This window comes from Zonotrichia leucophrys, unplaced genomic scaffold (genome assembly GCF_028769735.1).
Source record: "Zonotrichia leucophrys gambelii isolate GWCS_2022_RI unplaced genomic scaffold, RI_Zleu_2.0 Scaffold_304_63264, whole genome shotgun sequence".
Classification (NCBI taxonomy): domain Eukaryota; kingdom Metazoa; phylum Chordata; class Aves; order Passeriformes; family Passerellidae; genus Zonotrichia; species Zonotrichia leucophrys.
Window position 1 is genome coordinate 15,509 of NW_026992509.1, and position 22,846 is coordinate 38,354.

At 50.6% G+C, this 22,846-nt stretch overlaps 1 pseudogene; it reads right to left on the reverse strand.

Annotated features, from left to right (window-relative positions):
- Positions 1 to 1,165: 1,165 nt before the first annotated feature.
- LOC135441468 (zinc finger protein 850-like) lies at positions 1,166 to 20,903 on the reverse strand (annotated as a pseudogene).
- Positions 20,904 to 22,846: the final 1,943 nt, after the last annotated feature.

Sequence of the window (22,846 nt, forward strand, 5' to 3'; positions counted from 1 at the left end):
TATCCAGTCTGCACATCCCAGTCATATTTGATCCCAGTCCATATTTTGACCCAGTTCCTATTGATCCCAGTCCATATTTGATCCAAATCTATTTAACGCATCATAATTGATCCCAGTCCATATTTGATTCCAAACCATATTTAATCCCAGTCCATATTTAATCCCAGTCCATATTTGATTCCAAACCATATTTAATCCCAGTCCATATTTAATCCCAGTCCATATTTAATCCCAGTCCCTAATTGATCCCACTCCATATTTAATCCCAGTCCTTATCGCCCTCCACACATTCCAAAAGTCTGGAATTCCAGCTCCCAGCCAGGAAAAGATGTTCCCGACCTTGAAGACAAACGGAGCAAAATCCTACAGAGACATTTCCCTGCCAGCCCTCAGGACTTCAGCTCCGGGGACTGGAAATTAAAATAATAATTGGGAAATAAAATAATTAATATTCAGGGGAGGGTCGGTGGGGACAGAGGGGTCAATTAAATCAGGGCAGGAGTCAATTAAATCAGGCAATGGATCAATTAAATCAACGGAGGGGTCAATTAAATCAGGGCAGGGGTCAATTAAATCAGGATAGGGGTCAATTAAATCAGGCAATGGATCAATTAAATAAGGGCAGAGGTCAATTAAATCAGGCAATGGATCAATTAAATCAGGGGAGGGGTCAATTAAATCAGGGGAGGGGTCAATTAAATCAAGGGAGGGGTCAATTAAATCAGGCAATGGATCAATTAAATCAGGGGAGGGGTCAATTAAATCAGGGCAGGGGTCAATTAAATCAAGGCAGGGGTCAATTAAATCAGGCAAGGGGTCAATTAAATCAGGCAAGGGGTCAATTAAATCAGGCAAGGGGTCAATTAAATCGGGCAATGTGAAATTTAAATCAGGAAATGGGTCAATTAAATCAGGCAAGGGTAAATTAAATCAGGCAATAGGTCAATTAAATCAGATCAGGGGTCAATTAAATCAGGATAGGGGTCAATTAAATCAAGGGAGGGGTCAATTAAATCAGGGCAGGGTCTCTGGTGGTCCCAGGATCAAGGGAGACACTGAGAGAGAAACAGAGCAGGCAAAGAGAGGCAGGAGAGAAAAAGGGACACAAACACAATGAGCTCAGCAGGCGGCACTGTGCAAACAGAACTGCAACGGACTGAACATGGACAGGAGAGAAATCTGTAACTCTGAGAGTTTTATTTGCTATCAAATACATCCCACACACCCAGCTCCACACAATCCCCACCCCACCACACTAATTGAGATCCCACTACTCTAAACCACAGGCTGGCTGTAGAATCGAGGAAAATTTGTATGGCATGGAGTTTTTCTCAGGAGGGATTCATCATTCTGGGGCAAGAGTGAGCTGTTTTCATTGGGATTTGAGTAGTTTTGCAGTGAAAGATTCATCTCTCTTGGCTTTTGGAGTGCAAAGAGAACGAGAAGAGAAAAAAATTCAGGTAAAATTAAAAGGAGAAGCAGCCAGGTGTGTTCCCAGCATGGATCACAGGGAATGTGAGTGACCAGGGCTGTGCCCACAGTGCCTCCTCCAGTGGGGGATGGAGCTGGAGCAGCGCACGAAGCTCTGCCCGCACTCGGGGCACTCACAGGGCTTCCCTTAGTGGTGTCTCCGTTGGTGTTGGGTCAAGTTAGAGCTCTGTGAGAAGCTCTTCCCACACTGGGGACACTCGTAGGGCCTCTCCCCAGTGTGGATGCGCCGGTGCCTGACGAGGGTGGAGTTGTGCCTGAATCCCTTCCCACACTCAGGGCATTGGAAAGGCCTCTCCTCTGTGTGAATCCAATAGTGCTTGACGAGAAGGCCGCTAGTCCGAAACCTCTTCCTGCATTTATCGCACTCGTAGGGCCTCTCCCCTGTGTGGATACGCTGGTGGGCGATGAGGTTGGAGTTCTCCCTGAATCCCTTCCCACACTCAGGGCACTGGAAGGGTCTCTCCTCTGTGTGAGTCTGAAAGTGGCGGAAGAGATGGGTGCGGGTCTGAAACCTCTTCCTGCATTTGTCACACTCGAAGAGCCTCTCCCCTGTGTGGCTCCTCTGGTGCTGGATCAGGCTGGAGCTCACTGTGAAGCTCTTCCCACACTCCCCACACTTGTAGGGCCGTTCCCCATTGTGGGTCCTTTGGTGCCTGATCAGGTCCGACCTCCATCGGAAGCTCTGCCCACACTCCCCACACTCGTGGCGCTTCTCCCGAAGGTGGGACCTCTGGTGCTTGATCAGGCTGGAGCTCTGGGTGAAGCTCTTCCCACACTCCCCACACTTATAGGGCCTCTCCCCAGTGTGAATCCTCTGGTGCTCGATCAGTTGGCACTTCCACCTGAAGCTCTTCCCACACTCCCCGCACGTGTGGGGCTTCTCCCCATCACGGAGCTGCTCACGGAGCACCAGCTCCGAGCTCTGCCTCCGTCTCCGGCCGCCTTCCCGGCCCAGGCCGGCTCTTTCCCCCTCACATCCCCGCCGGCTGCGTTTGCAGCCCCTCCTCGTGCGGCATCTCCGCGCCTTTTCCTCCCCGTTGCCTTCCTGCGCCGTGGAGCCGCTCAAAACGGCCTCTTCCACCAGCTCCTGCCGCGGGCATTTGTCCTCCCTGCTCTCCATGCTCCGCTCCCGCTCTGGGGGAGGAAGGACAAGGACACGATGGGATTTGCCTCCGTGCCACAGCCGAGGGCAACGAGATCCCCCCAGGCCGTCCCCGGCAGGACGGCACCGCCACCCCCGATGTCCCCCCGAGGGGCCTTTTCCGCTCAGCCTTGGACTTCTTCATTTGTCGCAGACATTTCTTCATAGAAATCCTTTCTTTGGGATTTGTCCTTCTTCTGGGAAGCAAAGGGCCCCAGAAGAAGAATGTATGCAATTGTTATCAGCTGCTGTGAAATGTAGCAGGTGTCCCTGTGATTGGCTTATCTTCCTTGTGTACCATTAAAGGCCAATCACAGGAGCAGCTCAGGGACAGATTCCCTGGACACAGAACTTTGTTATTCATTCTTTCAATTCTATTCTTAGCATAGCTGCTCTCTGTAACCTCTCTTTTTCTTCCTTTTAGTATAGTTATAATGTATTATATGAATAAATCAGCCTTCTGATCAAGAAACAAGATTCTCGTCCTTCTCTCACCACAGTGACCGTCTAAGGTCGCTGTAATATCTGGTGACCCCTCGTGTCAGGGCAAAAATTAATTTGATAAAGACCAGAGGAGCAAAATTGCTGCACTGGGTAAAATCCTGTATGTGTAGCATGTGATGGTTGCTTTGAAGTGACCACAGAAGTGGATCAAGCCAGGAGTTGCAGAACTGAAGATCCTGATTTGGACAGAGTTCACAGCCAAGGCTGACCACAAGTGAACCTTCTTCTGGAAACTTTCAGTTAGATGTTTGGAGACGGCAGCAGACCCGAGGAGCTGGCCAGAGCAAGCTGGACACATTCTCAAGGTACTGTGGCTTTTCCCTTCCTGATGAACCAGCCCTTCGTAGTTTGTGGCGGTTGGTATGGCGGACACATGCCTTGGAAGAAGAGGTTCAGTTCTCTCCTTCAGAGGAGAAACTTATTGCCCTCTGGCAAAAATGGTGTAGAGAAGATGGGATTTTTCTGTCAGCAACAGATCTCTATGAGTTCTTTCGATGGGCAAAGCTTTTTGGGTTCTTTACTGATGTCCTGTACGCCTTGGATGTTTTTGTCTGGGAGTGCATGAACTCCATTTTTCAGTTTGTCTGGGGCCAGGAACGTGTTTTGCCTTTTATCTACCCAGCATTTCTAAAGCTCTTCCCAGTTTTGAAATGGAGAGCAGCTGTTTTTCAATGGATTTCTAACTGCTATGGGCAGGCTCCGTTTCCACCGTCCCCAGCGGGAGAAGACCCGGCGGGGGATGAGTGGGGGCTTCCCGGCCCCCTCTGCTTCGCGGCGGGGGGGGCGAAACTGCGCCGAGCGAAGAAGTTTTTTTTATTCTTTCTCCGGAGCCTGCGCAGACGGAACCTTCTCCCCCCCCTCCTTCTCTCTCTCCAGGGGGATGGGAGTGGGCAGTCCCGCTCGAACCAGCGCCGTTGGTACCGCCCCTGCCAGCGCTGCGTCCGCCTTCAGACCCGCCTCACCGGCGCGGCCGCCACTCCAGGCGATCCCGTCTCCCCTCCCAGCAGTCCCGCCACGCTTCACAGGCCTCCCCGCCCCTGCCAGCGCCTGCGTCTGAGAATGCAGAAGAGGCACTTCCTGTGGCTGCTGAGTTGCTAAGCGACGACGACGCGTCTCCAGCTTCCGGCTCAGCGGGGGAGTTGTTCTCTCCGGCCCCTCCGGCCCCTCTGCCGCTTCCATCGGCCTCCTCGCCGCCTCAAGCCGAGACGGTCCCTGTTCAGGATGGTGCTGGAGACGGCGCCGAACCTGCGGGACCCTCGGAAAAGCCCGCGGCCGCTCCTACATCCAGCGAGATTCCCTCCCCGGTTCCGGCTTCCCCCCCGCTGCCTGCACAGGCTGCCCCAGCAGTCCTGCTGTTTTCGGAGGCTGTGTCCTCCGTGTCGGCGTCAGAGACTGCCCTGGAACCGGCGGCTTGTTCGAGCTCGGACCATCCCGGACCGGTTGCTGTAGCAGCGGCCCCGGCGGCTGGTCTTCCCTTCCGTGGAGCGGGGAGTGCTCGCCAGCTGACTGGGGGGACAGCCCGTCTCCCTGCTTTTAAGATCAGCATTCTCGGCGGGTTCGGGGGTGGTTTTTCGGGGATTGTCCCCTGCAGGCTGTCATCTCTGCCGCCTCTCTTGCGCCCTAGTGGCATTCCCGAGAGCTCTGGTCCCCAGCCCGGAGGGGGTGGGGATGAAACCATGGGGCAGATGAGAGACAAGCCTGCTGCGTTTGCAGTGCAGAGGGAGAGGGCACGGATGGAGGAGACCATAGCATGTTTGCTGTGGGAACAAACATCTCCAGACCCCAGATGGGATTGCTGGACAAGGTTTCTATTTCCCTGCTGCTGGCACGCCTCAGTGGTTTTGGGAAAAGGAAGCGTGTCCCCACCCGTGCTGCCATTGTACTGGCAGCAGGGTGCAGGCCTGTGGGAATGCAGGGCCTGCCTCATGGGTTTGGCCTGGGCCGTTGGGCTCAGGAAGTTTTTGGGCCAGGGCCAGCATTTGGCCTCTTGGTGTTACTGGGGGTTGAGGTTTCTCCTACCGGTCCTGGTCCCCCTTTGTGGGCCAGTTTTGGGGTTCCTGGTCCATCATGGGCCAGGGCCCCCAGGGCCTTTCCTTCTCTGGCACTGCTCTGCTCTGCTGCTGCTCTTTTCATTTTCGATCAAAAAAAAAAAAAAAAAAAAAAAAGATTGAAAACAGTGGGCAGCAGCTCTGAAGCACTGAAGCATTGAAGGGCCAGAAAAGGACATTCTAAAAGTCGTTCAAGTTGTTTGACATTGTTGTAAGACTGTCAATGGTTTGTGATAACTGTTGATGGGACTTTTGCAGCAAGTCTGTTTTCAGGACCAAAAAGGACGCTCAGATATTCAAGAGAAACAACTCCAGCTTATGGACGGTTCCTGAAACTCAGCTGCTTGGACTTGAATTCTCTTTGCATTGTTTTTTGCATTTTTTTAGATTGTAGGATTGTTTTAGTGATTTATTAGTATTGTATATTTTACAGTTGAAGAAATCTCCTGTTCATTTCACATCAGCATTTTTCTTTTAATTTATACAATTTAGAAAGGTGAGATGTCGCAGACATTTCTTCATAGAAATCCTTTCTTTGGGATTTGTCCTTCTTCTGGGAAGCAAAGGGCCCCAGAAGAAGAATGTAAACAATTGTTATCAGCTGTTGTGAAATGTAGCAGGTGTCCCTGTGATTGGCTCATCTTCCTTGTGTACCATTAAAGGCCAATCACAGGAGCAGCTCAGGGACAGATTCCCTGGACACAGAACTTTGTTATTCATTCTTTCTATTCTATTCTTAGGATAGCTGCTCTCTGCAACCTCTCTTTTTCTTCCTTTTAGTATAGTTATAATGTATAATATATCTTATACGAATAAATCAGCCTTCTGATCAAGAAACAAGATTCTGTCCTTCTCTCACAACAGTGACCGTCTAAGGTCGCGCTAATATTCATTCTCCAAACATCCCCCCAAAAACCCAACCCAGGGACCCCCCGGGATATCAGGGCCGGGCTCCCGTCCCTGCTCACCGGCGCGATGCGGGGGCGATGATCCCACAGGTGGGGGCTGCGAATTCAGGCCGGGCTCCAGACCGCGTGGATCCGTCCGCTCAGCCTCGATCCGCCTTTGTCCCTCCTCTTCCTCTTCCTCCCGCTGCTCCTCTTCCATCCCCCCTCCCGCTCCTCAGCGTTATCTCCGCCTCCTTCTCCTCTTCCATCCCTCCCCTTCCATCCCTTCTCCTCCTCCTGCTCCCTAACCCCGCCTTCTCCTCCTCCTTCCATCGCTGCTCTCACTCCGCCTTCATCACTCCCCTTCCATCTCCCCCAGCCCTGCTCCTCTCCCCGAACCGGCTGGAACCGTGAGGGGAAAGGGGGCAGGGAAAGGGCGGGAACCGTGAGGGGAAAGGGGGCAGGGAAAGGGCGGGAACCGTGAGGGGAAAGGGGGCAGGGAAAGGGCGGAACCGTGAGGGGAAAGGGGGCAGGGAAAGGGCGGGAACCGTGAGGGGAAAGGGGCGGGCTCAGGCCAAGGGCGGCAACTCTGAGGGGACACTCTGGGAGGCGGCACTCTGCAAACAGAACTGCAACGGACTGAACATGAACGGGAGAGAAATCTGTAACTCTGAGAATTTTATTTTCTATCACATACATCCCACACACCCAGCCCAAGATAATCCCAATCCCACCACCCTAACTGAGATCACGCTTCTCCCAGTCTCCTTTCAGACCAATCTTACTCAGGTGGTGGAGGAATTGAGTGAGTTTTCTATGACATTGACTTTTTTGAGTTGCATTTGAAAAGTTTTGAGATAAGATTAATCTGCTTTCAGTCGGGATTTGAGTTGTTTTCAGGTGACAGATCCATCCCTCGTGGATTTTTGAGTGCAAAGAGATGGAGAATGGAGAAATATTAAGGCCAAACCAAAATTTGAAGCCTCCATGTGTGTTCCCAGCACGGATCACGGGGAATGTGAGTGACCAGGGCTGTGCCCACAGTGCCTCCTCCAGTGGGGGATGGAGCTGGAGCAGCGCACGAAGCTCTGCCCGCACTCGGGGCACTCACAGGGCTTCCCTTAGTGGTGGCTCCGTTGGTGTCGGGTCAAGTTAGAGCTGCTGGAGAAGCTCTTCCCACACTGGGGACACTCGTAGGGCCTCTCCCCAGTGTGGATGCGCCGGTGGGTGACGAGGGTGGAGTTGTGCTTGAATCCCTTCCCACAGTCGGGGCAGCGGAAGGGCCTCTCCTCTGTGTGAATCCGATAGTGCCGGAGGAGATCAGAGCTGGTCGGAAACCTCTTCCTGCATTTATCACACTCGTAGGGCCTCTCCCCTGTGTGGATGCGCCGGTGGGTGACTGTTGTGGTGTGTTGCAATATCCTGTTTTACCTTCTCCCTTCCCCCTCGCCCCTCGCTGAGTGTGCCCTGTCAATCAGGCTAACATACCAGCAAGGCGTCGTGTGATAGGTGTCCCTAGTACCTTGAGACCCTGCCCCTTCACCTGGTTGGTGACTCACCTGTCCCCTCCCCTTCCCCTGTCCTGAGCTTAAAATGTAAATGAGACCATGCGGCTTCATTCTGTTACCAGCAGTGGCCCAGTGCAGACGTATCTGTACTCATGGAATAAACATCTGGCTACCTTCTAGCAGAATCCGCTCCCTTCTTTTCTTCACCATCGCCAGAAGCTCTCTCCTGAGGAGAACGGAGTCCTGTCTTGTGCCCCGCTGCACTTTGCCGCCAGCCAAGGTACCTCTGGGGTTAAACACCACAGTGCTGCCTCTGGCCAAGCAGCGAAGGTCAGAACTGGCCTAGGCACCATCTAACTGGTTATATTGGGATACATATTCCAATATATTGGCGCCCAACGTGGGGCTCGACTCTGCAGCCCGAAAAAGGACTCGCAGTTCCTCAGAGAAGCTTCTGCCAGCCGTGCATCCAGCTGAAAGGAGCCTGGCTTCAAGACTCCCAGCTAGAGACTTTGGGAATACTCCCAGAAAAAGTTTCGTGGACTGTTCGGTGCCTTTGGAAAGCCCTGCTTCATTGTGGTGAACAGATTTTCCAGAGGAAGAAAAGGGTAGCTTCTCTTGCACCCAGAGAGAGGTCCTTTTCCGGTGGAGACCTGCCTGCCTGTACCCAGCCTACAGCTTCCATTTCACGTGAGTATCTCTGCTTTCGGTAGAGCAGAAGCTCAAAAACAGACTCTGCCGCGAGTTCTGTTCCTTTTTTGCCTTTGCATTTTTGGCTGCGCAGCCCCACAGACGAGAATTCATAGCGTTCTAGTTTAGCTTTCCTGCTGCGTGTTTCACTGTTTTTTAGAATTCGCGCCGGAGCGGGATCGCTCTCTGCCCTTCCCCCCCCGGCTCAGCAGCGTGTTCAGACACGTGTTAGGAGATTTTCTTTCTCTTTCTCTTTGCGGAGGAGGGGGGGGGCTCTCTTTCCACGTGGCCGGGGGACCTGCGGGGGTCGGGAGTGCTCTGCACACGCGGCGGCGGGGGGGGGGCGTCCCGGTTTCGGCTGCCACGTGGCGTGGCTGCTGCCTCTGCTCCGCGGGGGGGTTGCATTCCACGGCGGGGGAGGCTTTGTTTCTGCCTCGGTTCGGCAGGGTGTGCCGGTTCGGCAGGGCGTGCCCTGCCGCCGCTGCCCGGGAATTTTAAAAGCAGTATATACAGCTGCATTGTGAAGCTTTTGTCTGCTCGTTATCGCTTTCTATCTGTGGTTTTTTTTAGAAATTGGTAGCTGATTTTAGCTTTGTTTTTGGTCAGGCGGGATTAAGTACTCTGCTTTTTTACATCTATCATGGGTTCCAAACTTAGCATTGTACAAAGGGGAGTGTATTATCATATTGTTAGCATTTTAATCAAGAGTAATGTGAAATTCTCTAAAGGAAAATTGAAACAGTTTATAAGATGGCTTTTTCTGCAGTTCCCAAACATTTCCCCTGAAGAAATCCACAATATTCAATTCTGGGATAAAGTTGGGAATGAATTGATAACCTTAGGACAATCTGGCAAATCACCCTCAGCTAAATTTGTGTTCTGGAGTTTGCAAATTCGAACAGCATTGCTCAAACAAAAGGAAATGGAGAAAAAGCCAAATGTAAAGCCATGTGCCTCTGCTCTCCCTGTTCCTCCCTCTCCCTCTAAAACCCCTAAACCTCTTTCCCCAAAAAAATTCCGAGCACGTGTTAGCTTTTCGGAGAGCAGTGATGTCCAAAATGGCCCCCAGTCCCTAGGGGGTGCACAAGATGGTGGGTGCCACGTGGCATCTTCCCAAACCTGGTCTTCTTCTTCCCAAAATCCTCTTAAGCATCCCAAAATTCCTGCCCCATCCCCCTCTCCTCCTGTTCCTCGTGACACCTTCCCCCCTCCCCCCGCCTTTCCTGCAGTACCCTCAGCTCCGCCCCTCTACTCCTGCCAGGGGGCGGCTGCTGACGTGATGTCACCAGGTGACCCCGCCCTCTGTTCCCACGGTATCCCCGCCCCCTGCCAGCCCCTTGACCCCGCCCCTTGTTCCCACGGTTTCCCCGCCCCTTGCCGGCTCCCTGTCCCCGCCCCCTCCCCGGGTTCCCACGGTGGGGACACACCCACTGCCTGTCCCCAAACCTGTAGCTGTGATCCCAATGCTTCTGATTCTGGGGATACAGAGCAGGGGACAGCAGACCCAATGCATGGTGCCATGTTGTCACTAGCCCCTGTTACGTTTCAGCCTGCAGCTCAAGCTGGAGCAGCCCCAACTGCTAATTGGAGTTCTTTTGGACGACAATTGATTAAAGAGATCTGTAAATCTCATAAAGAATATGGTCAACACAGTCCATATTTCCGTGGCCTTTTAAATTCTGAATTAAGTAGGACTATTGTGGTTCCACATGATTTAAAACAATTGTTTTCATGTCTCATGACATCCACGGAATTCAAATTATGGGAATCAGCATTGAAACAACTGCTAAAAGATGCTCTCCCAAGCTTACAGGCTGATCCAAACACAGCAAAAGACAACAATGGTAACCCCATTACTATTGACCACCTCTGTGGTGAGGGTCAATGGTCTTCTCCCTCAGTCCAAGCTGCTGCAATTCCTGCAGAAACACTTGAGAAAGTAAAGGAAGCAGCTCAAAAGGCATTCTTTTCCCTTCAACCTGAGGGGCCTTTTGAGCCCTATAGTAAAATCAAACAACTACCATCAGAGCCTTTTGTGAAATTTGTAGAAAGGCTAACTAGAGCCATTGAAATACAAGTTAAAAAGGAAAATGCAAGGGAAGCAATTTTAGAAGAAATAGCGTTTACAAATGCAAATGAACAGTGTCGAGCAGCAATCCTGAGCCTTCCTATGGAACCTTCCCCTACATTAAAAGATATGCTTCTAGTCTGTAACAGGAAAGTGCCTCTGATGACTGTAGCTGAAGACACCAGACCAAGGCTGCTGCCAAGACCACCTCAGCGTGTTGCTGTTGCCAGCCCTGCACCTTCTCCCTCAGCACAGCAGTACCCTGGGCAGCAGCGGAGACCGGCAATGGTTGAGCCCACTAAACCATGCCTGCTTTGCAATAAGCTAGGGCACTGGAGTAACCAGTGCCCCCTGAAAAGGGAATTTGATGAATTTAAAAATAGCAGGGAGGAGAACTGCAAGCCCTCCCTGGGGGTCAACAACAAAAAAACGAAGAATAAAGCGCCAGCCTGCCAGGCGTGCAGACATAAAAGGAGCAGGCCAAGAGAATAAGGGTAGCAAAATAAATCAAGCGCGCGATAATATTAACATTTGTGTAAGTGAAGCAGGTGCTTCAAAGACCAAATCCGCTAGTCCACTGTTAAATGTGAAACAAAATAACCTTTGTTATGATTTAAGTGATTCTGTATTAACCGCATCTTCTGTCAATGAGCCTTACAGGTTGCAGCTGACAGAGTCACTCCACCTGAAGGACACTGACTGGCATTTTGTCTCTGTAAATCCTGAACAGAAGGGTACTTGGAACCAAATTCGTTGTAAGTACATCATCACTGGGGGCAAAAACACACCACAAGAGATCGAAATTGCTCCGGGACTGACAACATCAGATCCCAAGCAATTTGTTCTCAGCCTGCACTGTTTCCACCCACCCCTGTTTCTTCCTAAGGGACAAATTGTTGCTCAAGCTATCCCTGTGCCATCTTTACCTGAAAATGTCGATAAACAAGGGCCCACAGTCGCCCGGGTCCAAGTTATTGGGACAGATAAACCCAAATTGTGGTGCAATGTCAGTGGGGGTGGGGAGTCTAAACGCATTGAGATGCTTGTAGACACAGGTGCAGACTGCACAGTGATTCCAGTACAAGACTGGCCAGCACACTGGCCTTTACAAAATGTTGCTGGTCACCTTCGAGGTGTAGGAGGTCTGCAATTGGCAAGGCAATCCAAAAGCATTATTCAATTCGAGGGTCCAAACGGACAATTAGCAAATATCCGTCCATTTGTGTTAGATTATTCAGAACCTTTGTTAGGGAGAGATTTAATGGCCCAGTGGGGTGTCACAATTAATATTCCAGACTCTCCACAGCATTTTTGTGCAGCAGTCATTAAACAACAGCGCCCCGCTCAAAAACTTAAGTGGAAAACAGACGAACCAGTTGATGTGAAACAGTGGCCACTCAGTAAACAAAAAATAAAAGTGCTTGAAGAACTGGTACAAGAGCAACTAAGAAAAGGCCACATTGTGGAGACCATGTCCCCATGGAACTCTCCGGTGTTTGTCATCCAAAAAGCTGACAAAAAGAGGTGGCGACTTCTCTGTGACCTCCGACAAATTAATAATGTAATTGAAGATATGGGTTCTCCCCAGCCTGGTATGCCATCCCCAACAATGCTTCCTCAAGATTGGAAATTAGCTGTTATTGATATTAAAGATTGTTTTTTCCAAATCCCATTGCACCCTGACGATGCACCGCGTTTGGCATTCTCTGTCCCTTCTATCAATTCAGAAGCTCCTATGAAAAGGTACCATTGGACCGTTCTTCCTCAGGGCCTGAAGGTATCTCCAGCTATCTGCCAGTGGTATGTCTCTTCCCTGCTTTCCCCAGTTCGTGCAGCCGCAGAGAAGGCCATCATCTACCATTATATGGATGATATCCTTGTGTGTGCCCCCAATGATGATTTACTAACACATGCGCTTGACCTAACGATCGATGCATTGATTGTTGCAGGGTTCGAGCTCCAGGAACAGAAAATTCAAAAGATGCCACCTTGGAAGTATTTGGGCTTAGAAATTGGAAATAGGACCATTGTTCCTCAAAAACTAGAAATCAATCCAAGGATCAATACCCTTGCGGATGTCCACAAGTTGTGTGGGTCTTTGAATTGGGTAAGACCATGGCTTGGTCTGACTAATGAAGACCTTGCCCCTCTTTTCAATTTACTGAAAGGGGGAGAGGACCCAGGTGCTCCTAGGTCTATTACCCCAGAGGCACGGAAAGCTCTAGAAAAGGTTCAGATTGCAATGTCCACAAGACAGGCCCACCGATGCCGGCCTGATCTGCCATTCAAATTTATCATCCTAGGTAAGTTGCCACACCTCCATGGAATTATTTTCCAGTGGGAGGAAAAACAAACACCCAAGGCAAAGGACCCACCAAAAAAGGACCGGGACCAGAGGGACTCTCTCTTGATCATAGAATGGGTTTTCCTCAGTCACAAAAGGTCCAAGAGGCTGACAAAGCCTCAGGAGCTGATAGCAGAACTGATCCGGAAAGCAAGGACCCGGATCAGGGAGTTAGCAGGATGTGATTTTAAGTGCATTCACATTCCAGTTGAGTTAAAATCAGGTCAAAATACTATGAAAATACTGGAACAGTTGTTTCAAGAAAATGAAGTGTTGCAGTTTGCTCTGGATTCCTACTCAGGACAATTTTCGGTAGCACGGCCCGCTTGCAAATTGTTTGAACAAGATGTTCAATTTACTTTAAAATTAAGAACTGCTCTAAGTAGGAGACCTTTAAAAAGGGCTCTGACTGTCTTTACAGATGCGTCCGGGAGGTCCCACAAGTCTGTTATGACTTGGAAAGATCCTCAAACCCAGCAGTGGGAGACGGACATTGCTGAGGTGGAAGGTTCACCTCAGGTTGCTGAATTGGCTGCAGTTGTTAGGGCTTTTGAAAGGTTCTCAGAACCATTTAATCTGATTACAGACTCTGCATACGTGGCAGGAGTAGTATCCAGAGCAGATCAAGCAATACTGCAAGATGTATCTAACATTGCACTTTTTGAATTGCTTTCCAAACTAGTAAAGTTAGTCACTCACCGAGAGCAACCCTTTTATGTGATGCATGTCAGGTCACACACTGACTTGCCAGGGTTTATTGCTGAAGGGAACAGAAGGGCAGATGCTCTTGCTGCACCTGCAGTGATGGCCACTCTCCCAAATGTTTTTGAACAGGCAAAAATCAGCCACCAGCTTTTCCACCAAAATGCACCTGGCCTGGTTCGCCAGTTTAACATCACTCGAGAACAGGCCAAAGCGATTGTGGCCACGTGCCCAAATTGCCAACAACATGCACTCCCTACAGTGAGTACGGGAGCAAACCCAAGGGGACTGAACAGTTGTGAACTGTGGCAAACAGATGTAACACACATACAGGCTTTTGGACGGCAGAAATATGTTCATGTTAGTGTAGATACCTTTTCTGGAGCGGTCTATGCTTCTGCCCACACAGGAGAATCATCTATTGATGCTATTAAGCACCTCTTACAGGCTTTTTCTTTCATGAGCATCCCCAAGGAGCTGAAAACTGATAATGGGCCAGCTTATAAATCCAAGGAATTCGGGAGCTTCCTGCAGCAATGGGGAGTAGTGCACAAAACTGGCATCCCCTACTCCCCGACAGGTCAAGCCATTGTAGAAAGAACTCACCGTGATATTAAAAGGGTCCTGGACCAGCAACAACAGGTTCTGAAGGTAGAACCTCCCCACATCCGGTTATCCAGGGCGCTATTCACAATCAATTTTCTGAATTGTTCTTTTGACAGCCTGAACCCTCCCATCCTACGCCACTTTGGGGGGAAAGTCACAGATTGATGAAAGAAAAACCTCCAGTTTTAGTAAAGGACCCTGAGACTTGGAAAATGGTGGGACCTTACAAATTGGTTACTTGGGGACGTGGATACGCCTGTGTGTCCACCCCCTCTGGTTTAAGGTGGGTTCCTTCCAAATGGGTAAAGCCCTATGTTCCCAAAGTCTCAGAGAAATCTGCAGAAGCACCCCAGGTTGCTCACGCTGCCTGGAGAAGAAAACGCCGCGCACGTTCTCTGGAGGAAATTCCATTTAAGCCTCCTATCTGGAATAGTTTGTAATATATGTTTGTCTCAAGTTTTTGTACCAGTTTAGATCCCACTGTTCGTGTGTAGCCTCGAGACGTCATGAGACCGAGCCTGCTTCTCGTCCTACTCGTGATCATCCCACCTGCGATCTCCTACATAGTACCGCAGCCCAAACCACATATGGACTACCTTGACAAAGGCTCTCAGACATCAACAGAGAAACTGACAACGGGCTGAATGGACTGTTCAAAGGCTGGGGACTCGCGGGCTGGTTGGGATCTATTCTGAAAACTGTAATTTTAGTGCTGTTTATTTTAGTTGTAGTTATTGTAGTTTTTTAGCATTGTTTTTGGAGTAATCAGACGCATGGTTCTCAAGTTAATCTCAAACTCATCTCCCCTCCTGAAGTCTACCATTTGGAAGCCCTCAGTGCTCCAGTGGATGACCTGGAAGCCTAAGTAGAATCATTCTGCACCATAAACACAGCCCTCTTCTTTTTAAACAAAACTAGGGGGAGATGTTGTGGTGTGTTGCAATATCCTGTTTTACCTTCTCCCTTCCCCCTCGCCCCTCGCTGAGTGTGCCCTGTCAATCAGGCTAACATACCAGCAAGGCGTCGTGTGATAGGTGGCCCTAGTACCTTGAGACCCTGCCCCTTCACCTGGTTGGTGACTCACCTGTCCCCTCCCCTTCCCCTGTCCTGAGCTTAAAATGTGAATGAGACCATGCGGCTTCATTCTGTTACCAGCAGTGGCCCAGTGCAGACGTATCTGTACTCATGGAATAAACATCTGGCAACCTTCTAGCAGAATCCGCTCCCTTCTTTTCTTCACCATCGCCAGAAGCTCTCTCCTGAGGAGAACGGAGTCCTGTCTTGTGCCCCGCTGCACTTTGCCGCCAGCCAAGGTACCTCTGGGGTTAAACACCACAGTGCTGCCTCTGGCCAAGCAGCGAAGGTCAGAACTGGCCTAGGCACCATCTAACTGGTTATATTGGGATACATATTCCAATATGTTCCCAATCCATATTTTATCCCAGTCCAGTTTATCCCAGTCAGGATTATCCCAGTCCATATTTGATCCCAGTCCATATCTGATCCCAGTTCCTATTTAATCCCACTCCATATTTGGTCCACTCTGTACAATCCCAGTCCCTATTTGACCCCAGTCCATATTTTATCCCAGTCCAGTTTATCCCAGTCCATTTGATCCCAGTCCATATTTTACCACAGTCCATATTTGATCCCAATCCATATTTAATCCCAGTCCGTATTTGATCCCAGTCTAAATAATCTCAGTCCAGTTTATCCCAGTCTGTAGAACCCCAGTCCATTTGATCCCAATATATTTTTGATCCCATTCCATATTTGATCCCAGTCCCTATTTCATCCCAGTCTGTATTTGATCCCGGGCTATATTTGATCCCAGTCCAAAGTTGATCCCAGTCCGGATTTGATCCCAGTCTAAATAATCTCAGTCCAGTTTATCCCAGTCTGTAGGATCCCAGTCCATATTTTATCCCAGTCCATATTTTACCCCAGTCCCTACTTGATCCCAGTCCAGTTTATCCCCGTCTGTGTGATCCCAATCCATAAGATTCCCAGTCCATATTTTATTGCAGTCTAAATAATCTCAGTCCAGTTTATCCCAGTCTGCACAATCCCAGTCCATATTTGATCCCAGTCCATATTTTACCCCAGTTCCATATTTGATCCCAGTCCTGATTTGATCCCAATCCATATTTAATCCCAGTTCCTATTTGATCCCAGTCCATATTTGATCCAAATCTATTTAATCGCACTCCCTAATTGATCCCAGTCCATATTTGATTCCAAACCATATTTAATCCCAGTCCATATTTAATCCCAATTCATATTTAATCCCAGTCCCTAATTGATCCCACTCCATATTTAATCCCAGTCCTTATCGCCCTCCACACATTCCAAAAGTCTGGAATTCCAGCTCCCAGACAGGAAAAGATGTTCCCGACCTTGAAGACAAACGGAGCAAAATCCTACAGAGACATTTCCCTGCCAGCCCTCAGGACTTCAGCTCCGGGGACTGGAAATTAAAATAATAATTGGGAAATAAAATAATTAATATTCAGGGGAGGGTCGGTGGGGACAGAGGGGTCAATTAAATCAGGGCAGGAGTCAATTAAATCAGGGCAGGAGTCAATTAAATCAGGCAAGGGGTCAATTAAATCAGGATAGGGGTCAATTAAATCAGGATAGGGGTCAATTAAATCAGATCAGGGGTCAATTAAATCAGGATATGGGTCAATTAAATGAGGGCAGGGGTCAATTAAATCAGGATATGGGTCAATTAAATCAGGCAATGGATCAATTAAATCAAGGGAGGGGTCAATTAAATCAGGGCAGGGGTCAATAAAATCAGGATAGGGGTCAATTAAATCAGGCAAGGGGTCAATTAAATCAGGCAATGGGTCAATTAAATCAGGGTAGGGGTCAATTAAATCAGGGGAGGGGTCAATTAAATCAAGGGAGGGGTCAATTAAATCAAGCAATGGGCCAATTAAATCAGGCAAGGGAAAATTAAATCAGGGCAGAGGTCAATTAAATCAGGCAAGGGGTCAATTAAATCAGGTAATGTATCAATTAAATCAGGCAATGGGTCAATTAAATCAGGGGAGGGGTCAATTAAATCAGGGGAGGGGTCAATTAAATCAAGGGAGGGGTCAATTAAATCAGGCAAGGGGTCAATTAAATCAGGCAAGGGGTCAATTAAATCAGGCAAGGGGTCAATTAAATCAGGCAATGGGTCAATTAAATCAGGCAATGGGTCAATTAAATCAGGGGAGGGGTCAATTAAATCAGGCAAGGGAAAATTAAATCAGGGCAGAGGTCAATTAAATCAGGCAAGGGGTCAATTAAATCAGGCAATGGGAAATTTAAATCAGGAAATGGGTCAATTAAATCAGGGGAGGGGTCAATTAAATCAGGCAAGGGGTCAATTAAATCAGGGGAGGGGTCAATTAAATCAGGCAAGGGGTCAATTAAATCAGGGGAGGGGTCAATTAAATCAGGCAAGGGGTCAATTAAATCAGGGGAGGGGTCAATTAAATCAGGCAATGGGTCAATTAAATCAGGCAATGGGTCAATTAAATCAGGGCAGGAGTCAATTAAATCAGGCAATGGGTCAATTAAATCAGGCAATGGGTCAATTAAATCAGGCAAGGGTAAATTAAATCAAGGGAGGGGTCAATAAAATCAGGCAATGGGTCAATTAAATCAGGCAATGGGTCAATTAAATCAGGAGAGGGGTCAATTAAATCAGGGGAGGGGTCAATTAAATCAGGGCAGGGTCTCTGGTGGTCCCAGGATCAAGGGAGACACTGAGAGAGAAACAGAGCAGGCAAAGAGAGGCAGGAGAGAAAAAGGGACACAAACACAATGAGCTCAGCAGGCGGCACTGTGCAAACAGAACTGCAACCGACTGAACATGGACAGGAGAGAAATCTGTAACTCTGAGAGTTTTATTTGCTATCAAATACATCCCACACACCCAGCTCCACGCAATCCCCACCCCACCACACTAATTGAGATCCCACTACTCTAAACCACAGGCTGGCTGTAGAATCGAGGAAAATTTGTATGGCATGGAGTTTTTCTCAGGAGGGATTCATCATTCTGGGGCAAGAGTGAGCTGTTTTCACTGGGATTTGAGTAGTTTTGCAGTGAAAGATTCATCTCTCTTGGCTTTTGGAGTGCAAAGAGAACGAGAAGAGAAAAAAATTCAGGTGAAATTAAAAGGAAAAGCAGCCAGGTGTGTTCCCAGCATGGATCACAGGGAATGTGAGTGACCAGGGCTGTGCCCACAGTGCCTCCTCCAGTGGGGGATGGAGCTGGAGCAGCGCACGAAGCTCTGCCCGCACTCGGGGCACTCACAGGGCTTCCCTTAGTGGTGGCTCCGTTGGTGTTGGGTCAAGTGAGAGCTCTGTGAGAAGCTCTTCCCACACTGGGGACACTCGTAGGGCCTCTCCCCAGTGTGGATACGCTGGTGGGCGATGAGGTTGGAGTTCTGCCTGAATCCCTTCCCACAGTCGGGGCACTGGAAGGGCCTCTCCTCTGTGTGAGTCTGAAAGTGGCGGAAGAGATGGGCGCGGGTCTGAAACCTCTTCCTGCATTTGTCACACTCAAAGGGCCTCTCCCCAGTGTGGCTCCTCTGGTGCATGTTCCGGGCGGAGCTGTGGCTGAAGCGCATCCCACACACGGAACACTCAAAAGGCCTCTCCCCAGTGTGGATCCTCTGGTGCTGGATCAGGCCGGAGCTCAATGTGAAGCTCTTCCCACACTCCCCACACTTGTAGGGCCGTTCCCCATTGTGGGTCCTTTGGTGCCTGATCAGGTCCGACCTCCATCGGAAGCTCTGCCCACACTCCCCACACTCGTGGCGCTTCTCCCGAAGGTGGGACCTCTGGTGCTTGATCAGGCTGGAGCTCTGGGTGAAGCTCTTCCCACACTCCCCACACTCGTAGGGCCTCTCCCCAGGATGGGTCCTCTGGTGCCTGAGCAGATTGCTGCGCTGGCTGAAGCTCTTCCCGCACTCCCCACACTCAAAGGGCCTCTCTCCAGTGTGAATCCTCTGGTGTGTGATTAGTACAGAGTTCCACCTGAAGCTCTTCCCACACTCCCCGCACGTGTGGGGCTTCTCCCCATCACGGAGCTGCTCACGGAGCACCAGCTCCGAGCTCTGCCTCCGTCTCCGGCCGCCTTCCCGGCCCAGGCCGGCTCTTTCCCCCTCACATCCGCGCCGGCTGCGTTTGCAGCCCCTCCTCGTGCGGCATCTCCGCCCTTTTTCCTCCCCGTTGCCTTCCTGCGCCGTGGAGCCGCTCAAAACGGCCTCTTCCACCAGCTCCTGCCGCGGGCATTTGTCCTCCCTGCTCTCCATGCTCCGCTCCCGCTCTGGGGGAGGAAGGACAAGGACACGATGGGATTTGCCTCCGTGCCACAGCCGAGGGCAACGAGATCCCCCCAGGCCGTCCCCGGCAGGACGGCACCGCCACCCCCCGATGTCCCCCCGAGGGGCCTTTTCCGCTCAGCCTTGGACTTCTTCATTCTCCAAACATCCCCCCAAAAACCCAACCCAGGCACCCCCCGGGATATCAGGGCCGGGCTCCCGTCCCTGCTCACCGGCGCGATGCGGGGGGCGATGATCCCACAGGTGGGGGCTGCGAATTCAGGCTGGGCGACCGCGTGGATCCGTCCGCTCAGCCTCGATCCGCCTTTGTCCCTCCTCTTCCTCTTCCTCCCGCTCCTCCTCTTCCATCCCCCCGCCCTCTCCTCAGCGTTATCTCCGCCTCCTTCTCCTCTTCCATCCCGCCCCTTCCATCCCTTCTCCTCCTCCTGCTCCCTAACCCCACCTTCTTCTCCTCCTTCCATCGCTGCGCTCTCTCCGCCTTCATCCCTCCTCTTCCATCTCCCCCAGCCCTGCTCCTCTCCCCGAACCGGCTGGAACCGCGAGGGGAAAGGGGGCAGGGAAAGGGCGGGAACCGTGAGGGGAAAGGGGGCAGGGAAAGGGCGGGAACCGTGAGGGGAAAGGGGCGGGCTCAGGCCAAGGGCGGCAACTCTGAGGGGACTCTCTGGGAGGCGGCACTGTGCAAACAGAACTGCAACCGACTGAACATGAACGTGAAAGAAAGTTGTACGTCTCAGACTTTTATTTGCTGTCAAATACATCATTCTCTGCCAGCCCATAACAATCCACATCCGTGAGGTTGAGCAGCGCACGAAGCTCTGCCCGCACTCGGGGCACTCACAGGTCATCCCTTCGTGGTGCTTCCATTGGTGTCGAGTCAAGTTAGAGCTCTGTGAGAAGCTCTTCCCACACTGGGGACACTCGTAGGGCCTCTCCCCAGTCTGGATGCGCCGGTGGGTGACGAGGTTGCCGTTACGCTTGAATCCCTTCCAACACTCAGGGCATTGGAAGGGTCTCTCCTCTCTGTGACTCCAATAGTGCCTGAGGAGATGGGTGCTGGTCCGAAACCTCTTCCTGCATTTATCACACTCGAAGGGCCTCTCCCCAGTGTGAATCCTCTGGTGCTCGATCAGTTCGCAGTTCCACCTGAAGCTCTTCCCACACTCCCCACACGTGTGTGGCTTCTCCCCTCACGGAGCTGCTCTCGGAGCACCAGATCCAAGTCCCACTGTTCCCGGTTTTTGGGGTCCCAAATTCCCCCAAACTCCCCCAAATTTTGGGGTCCCAGTGTCCATTTTTGGGGTGCCCGTGCCCGTTTTTGGGGTCCCAAGTTTCCCCAATTTCTCACAAATTTTGGGTTCCCTGTGTCCATTTTTGGGCTCCCTGTGTCCATTTTTGGCTCCGTCCATTCCCGAATTTGGGGTCCCAAATTCCCCCAAATTTCAGGATCCCAGTGCCCATTTTTGGGGTGTCCCGTGCCCGTTTTCGGGGTGTCCCGTACCCTGCTCCAGCGCCAGCCCCAGCGTGACCCGCCCGGTTCTGCGGTGGCTCCAAAGATCGCGATCTTCATCCCCGGTGCCGTGAACCGAACCGGATCGAACCAGACCGAACCGAACCGGATCGAACGGGACCGAACTGAACCGGATCGAACCGGGAACGGGATCGAGATCGGGATCCGGGATCGGGATTTGGGATCGGGAGCGAGACTCGAACCGGGACCGCGATCGGGACCGGAACCGAGACTGAAACCGGGATTAGGGATTGGGATCTGGATCGGCACCAGGAGCTCCGCGATGGCTCCGAGGAGTTTGGGGAGGGAACTGGGAGGGACTGGGAGGGACTGGGAGGGAATGGGAGGGAACTGGGAGGGACTGGGCGGGACTGGGAGGGACTGGGAGGGAACTGGGAGGGACTGGGCGGGACTGGGAGGGACTGGGAGGGACTGGGAGGGAATGGGCGGGACTGAGAGGGAATGGGCGGGACTGGGAGGGACTGGGCGGGACTGGGCGGGAACTGGGAGGGACTGGGGGGAACTGGGAGGGAATGGGAAGGAACTGGGAGGGACTGGGCGGGACTGGGAGGGAACTGGGCGGGGCGGGGCGGGACGGCCTCAGCTCGCTCGGTTCCGGTGCAGCCGTCCCTGTCGGGATGGTCCCGGTCCATATTTGATCCCAGTCCATATTTGATCCCAGTCCATATCTGAGCCCAGTCCATTTGATCCCAGTCCTGATTTAATCCCAGTCCTTATTTGAGCCCAGTCCGTTTGATCCCAGTCCATATTTTATCTCAGTCCATATCTGATCCCAGTCCATATATGATCCCAGTCTAAATAATCTCAGTCCAGTTTATCCCAGTCTGTAGGATCCCAGTCCATTTGATTCCAGTCCATATTTTATCTCAGTCCCTATTTGATCCCAGTCCCTATTTGATCTTAGTCTATATAATCTCCATCCAGTTTATCCCAGTCAGGATTATCGCGGTTCATATTGGATCCCAGTCCATATCTGACCCCAGTTCCTATTTAATCCCAGTCCATATTTGGTCCACTCTCTACAATCCCAGTCCCTATTTGACCCCAGTCCATATTTTATCCCAGTCCAGTTTATCCCAGTCCATTTGATCCCAGTCCATATTTTACCACAGTCCATATTTGATCCCAATCCATATTTAATCCCAGTCCGTATTTGATCCCAGTCTAAATAATCTCAGTCCAGTTTTTCCCAGTCTGTAGAAACCCAGTCCATTTGATCCCAATATATTTTTGATCCCAGTCCATATTTGATCCCCGTCTATATTTAATCCCAGTCCATATTTGATCCCAGTACAAAGTTGATCCCAGTCCATACATGATCCCAGTCAAAATAATCTCAGTCCAGTTTATCCCAGTCTGTAGGATTCCAGTCCATATTTTATCTCAGTCCCTATTTGACCCCAGTTCATATTTGATCCCAGTCCATATCTGACCCCAGTTCCCATTTAATCCCAGTCCATATTTGGTCCGCTCTCTACAATCCCAGTCCATATTTGACCCCAGTCCATATTTTATCCCAGTCCACTTGATCCCAGTCTAAATAATCTCACTCCAGTTTATCCCAGTCAGGATTATCCCAGTCTATATTTGATCCCAGTTCGTATTTCATCCCATTCCATATTTGTTCCCAATCCATATTTGATCCCAGTCCAGTTTATCCCAGTTCATATTTGATTCCAATCCATATTTAATCCCAGTTCCTATTTGATCCTAGTTCCATATTTGATCCCAGTCCTGATTTGATCCCAGTCCATATTTGGTCCCAGTCCAGTTTATCCCAGTCTGTAGGATCCCAGTCCATTTGATGCCAGTCCATATTTTATCTCAGTCCCTATTTGACCCTGGTCCATATTTTATCCCAGTCCAGTTTATCCCAGTCAGGATTATCCCAGTCCATACTTGATCCCAGTCCATATTTTATCCCAGTTCCTATTTAATCCCACTCCATATTTGGTCCACTCTGTAGGATCCCAGTCCCTATT